This window comes from Salvia miltiorrhiza, chromosome 3, assembly GCF_028751815.1.
Source record: "Salvia miltiorrhiza cultivar Shanhuang (shh) chromosome 3, IMPLAD_Smil_shh, whole genome shotgun sequence".
In the NCBI taxonomy this organism is placed as follows: domain Eukaryota; kingdom Viridiplantae; phylum Streptophyta; class Magnoliopsida; order Lamiales; family Lamiaceae; genus Salvia; species Salvia miltiorrhiza.
In genome coordinates this window covers 54,232,664-54,237,114 of record NC_080389.1, presented here as the reverse complement: position 1 = coordinate 54,237,114, position 4,451 = coordinate 54,232,664, and the positions used below count along the sequence as shown (strand labels likewise).

Here is a 4,451-nt window from a genome sequence, read left to right as displayed (position 1 = left end):
CAGCGGCGGCAGACCCGCCGTTGACTCTAACCTGTCGAATAAAAAAAGGGGGAGAGATATCCGTTTTTATTTGAAAATGAGAGATTAAAGAAAGAGGAAATGAAATTAAGGTTTATTTTTTTTTCCGGCGACAAAGGCGGCGGCGCACCGCGGTGGGGCGTCTGCTGTCCTGTTTCCGACGGCAGCGTGGCTTACGCCGAGGCCATGCACATGTGAGAGTGTGACAGAGAGTGAGAGGAGATGGAGACGGTGGCCATTCGGCCGGAGAGGAGGGGCAGGCGGCAGCGCACCACGGCGGGGCGTCTGCTGTCCTGTTTCCGTTAACAGAGAATAACGAGCGAGGGAAAAAGGTTTGAGAGAGATGGTCGGGGCTGAGATGGTGGTGAGCGGCTGGACAGCGGGGCTGTTTGGCGGAGGACGACGGCGGTGGTGGTGGCTACGAAAGCTGCTACTGCCCGGCCGAGGCAGGGGAGGGATACGGCGGTCGGCGGCGGCTCATCGCTGTTGTCCGTCCGGCGCAAGTAAAAGGGTTGGAGGCAGTGGTGGCCGGCGGCGCCTACCGTCGCCGGAGAAGGGAAGAAAAGAGAGGGGGAGTGTGTGCAGCGCAGCTGCTGCGTGTAATGTGTGTGTGCGTGTGATGTGTGTGTGGGTGTGATAAATGAAGATGGATTTAGGGTTGGGCCCAAAGAAGGGCTGTTTTTTTTAAGGAAGTGGGCCGATTTTAATTGAGTTTTGGGCCGAGGCTTGGGCTGTAGTCATTTATTTATTTACATGCTTGGGTTTAGTTTTATTCAAATATTGGGCCTTTGTTTTATTTATGTGGGCTGCGAAATTTTTGAACATGGCCCTTACATTTAATTATTTTGGACAGTCCATATTTTAATTAATTAGACTTCTTTGAGTTTGATTAATTATTTTCAAAGACTAGTTTTCATAATAATATCATATTATTATTATGTGCATATTTTAAGTAAGTACTTATTATATGCTAAGCATGACATGAAATTGCATTTATACTTGCAATAAAAGTATTTAATTGGTTTTAATTATAATTCCAATTATTAAAGAAAGATGAGTAAGAATATTGTTGGTGTTCTTAACTCAAGAGAAATATTTTCAAGTATTTATTTATTAAATTTTGAAAACCCGGCTAAGTGAATCATAGAATGTTAAGCACTACACCATGACTTAAGATTAGATACAAGGAGACCTATTGAGAATAGATTTCTTGTAGGCTTCGAGCATCAGAAGGATTAGCACTGCTATTCCGATTCAGAGATAAGGTTAAACGACAGGCTTTGCCTATACAGGTGGGCATTACTTTTACTATACGTATATAGAGATCCCCTGCGTGTCGTAGGCCTCTTATACGAATATATGCATGAGATGATTTTAACTGTTAATTTCAGTTTATTATTATGCCCAAATGATAAATGACTCTTATGAAATAAAAGTGAAATGTTTATGAAATGAAATGAAATGTTTATGAAATGATTGACTGCCAAAAATGTTTATGTTTTTATATGTATCCTATCTGTGTTGGTTCGCCAACTTTAAAGGAAATCCAATTGGGATCCTATGCTAGACAAAGGTCGCTAGCTAGGGTTAACGTGTACACTTATGGAGACCGCGAGTCGCTTGCGACCGGTCTTGGCGTCCGTGGTAAGGAGGCCTCCTTCCCGGCGCGTGATAGAAAGGAACAGATATGGATCATATGAAGGAAAATGATCGGCCGATCGACTTTATGAAAATGAAAGAAATATTTTAGTAAGCGCAGGTCATTTAAGAAAACCCCTGTGTGTTACTGTTATGGCAGTTCAATTTATATATGTATGCATGAATGTATTTTCGGCTATGCCCACTGAGTATTTTTATACTCAGCCCTGCATGTATTTCTAAATGTGCAGGTTGAGCAGTTGATGGAATGGAATGATGTTGAGCGGGTGTTCCTTTGACATTTCAAGAAATGTAACCTTGAGTATACATCTTCATATGTATATCTCACACGTTTTCCGCTGCAAAACACTTTGATTAGGATAGCTCTATGATATGAAGTTGTGATACGTGTTATTGGGTAACCACCTTAATCAGTTCTCAATTATGTGTATCCAAATAATCATATATGATCCTAGCATTTTATCTATGAGTGACATTTCCATATACTTTAATGTTAAGTAATTGTCCATTTCCATTTCTTATTGTTCACCCCAAGTCATAACCCCGGTTAACCCGTCATTGGGATAGTGGGCTGTGACAGAGTGGTATCAGAGCGGTTCGTTCGCTCTGGCCCTAGAAACCTTATTCTAAAGAGTCGAGTCTAGTTTGATTCTTTAGACTTACACGGGTTCATATGGCACCGCTCAACACTCCATTGCATCGTGCTCAATCATGGAAAGAAGGTAACTGCAGTTTTAACGTTTTAAAGATGTTAATGTTCTAAAATGCTTCATGAATATGTTTATGTGAAGAGCAGGTTATGATGAAATGTTGAATGTTTTGCCTTTCATGGCATATTTTCGCAATCTATGATGTTATGATCAGATGAATGATAGAAAAGTGACATATGTTTTCCCAGAGAACATAGATTGTTATAAGTTGCATGATCACAATTTTAAAAGAACATAGACTACTAGATTAGTAGTATATCTCTACAATCTAGATTCCTAAGGTGATAATGTAGAAGAATGAAAGAGAACTTAGAGCGTTTCAGCTCCCTTAAGAAAATGATGGTTCTTTTGAACTACAAAGAGGATTGAAAAGATATGTACGAGGTAAAGGAAAAGCACAGAATGACGATACGCGACGAATTCAAGGTAAACGTTGCATCAAAGGTTGAACCATAGTCTCTACGTTCAAATGTTCAAGTGCGACGGAATATCGAATCGACTTTTGCTACACGATAGATTTTAAGAATAGTGTGTTTTGCCTGTGTACGTATGTCTGTGTGTATATGTCTTAAAAGAGGTTTGGGGTTTGAGATCAATAGGATAGGGAACCTTAAGATAAGTTTAGTTGTCATGATGAACTTATGCTTTGTTATGTATAGTATGTTCATGGCTCTCCAAGTTCGGGACGATGTTTCCCGTGTGACTGGGAGGTGATGATGTTGGACCTGGCCAGTCCACATGATCCAAATCTCAGTAGACGTCTTTTGGGTTGAAAACCCATGTGTTTCAACTTTCGGTTGAAAAGCCAGATGGGTTCTTACTCGAGGTCATTTTGTTCGACCTAGTAGTTAATCATTTCATACCCTCTGGTCATTCTTTTGATTCTCTTGAACAATTTCTACAACACCTTGTTTTGATGTTGTGTTGAGTTTGAGCCTTGCAACTCGTGAGTTGTCATAATAAATCCCCTTGTTTGATATGACCAAGAAATGTTAGTCTACCGAAGTAGTATACTACCCAAACTATGACTTCATATAATTGTGTCTCATTGTAATTAGTTGAGATTAGTCTTTGTCCTATAAATGATATCGACCACTCATTATGATAGAAATTCAGAGTTCAAGCTAAGACCGTAATATAGTGTTCGAGTACGAGGACTTAAAGTTAATTGGTCTATGATAATTTTAAGATAGATTCATAAGAAAGTGTTATGCATGTGATAGGTAACAAGAAATGGGTTGATGACCATTTTGGTCTTTGGAAAATAGGATACTCCGTAGATGAGCCCTAGGAATGAGGTAGGAGTAATGAACCGCCGCAAAAGGACGAGGGAACTTATTCTCAAGTAAATCTCATGTATATAAATTGGAATTAGGAATCCAATTGATATGAGGAGAGACCCGAATCTATTCTAGATCGGAAAGTTAAAGTACTAAGGAATAAGTCGATACCCTTAGTAATAGTTCTTTGGAAGCACCATGATCAAGAAAAGGCGATGTGGGAACTCGATTCTAGCATGAAGGAGAAGTACCCAGAATTATTTTCTGTGGTACAAATTTCGTGACGAAATTTCTTTTAAGGGGGATAGTATGTCATACCCCGACTTTTAATCCCTGATTAAGGGCTTAATTATTAATAATTAGGATTCGGCATCCATTTATAATAAAAACTGGTTTGATTTATCTGATGTGATTTAATCATTATATATGTGTTTTAATGTGCTTAGTTAAAGGAAAATTTTTATAAATGTGGTGCATAAGTTTTAATTGGTGAGTTAAGTGTATTTATATGAGCCACATGAATTTTAAATTATGCATGAAGTCATGAATTTTATCTAAATTTGATAGTACATGTAACACCCCGTACTTTTCCCTATGTTGTGAGATAGTGCCTTAACACTATTGAGAGTACTGAGATGTCAGAGAGATTGACTGTCCTATTAAGAAAATAGGAATAATGAGTTGGAAATAGAGTCGAGAAAGAAAGAGTGAAAAACCTTGATAAAAAAAAATCGGTCGGAGAGACGTCTAGTTTGTCTGTGTTTGCCGACTGCTTTGACGTGAT

The 4,451-nt window shown here is 39.0% G+C and overlaps 1 long non-coding RNA gene across 1 annotated transcript; it reads left to right on the top strand.

Annotated features, from left to right (window-relative positions):
• The first annotated feature begins 1,044 nt into the window (after positions 1-1,044).
• Positions 1,045-2,191, top strand: LOC131014439 (uncharacterized). The gene is made up of 2 exons (XR_009098211.1): positions 1,045-1,310; positions 1,908-2,191. It is a non-coding gene; the product is annotated as an uncharacterized LOC131014439 (long non-coding RNA).
• The last annotated feature ends 2,260 nt before the right edge of the window (positions 2,192-4,451 follow it).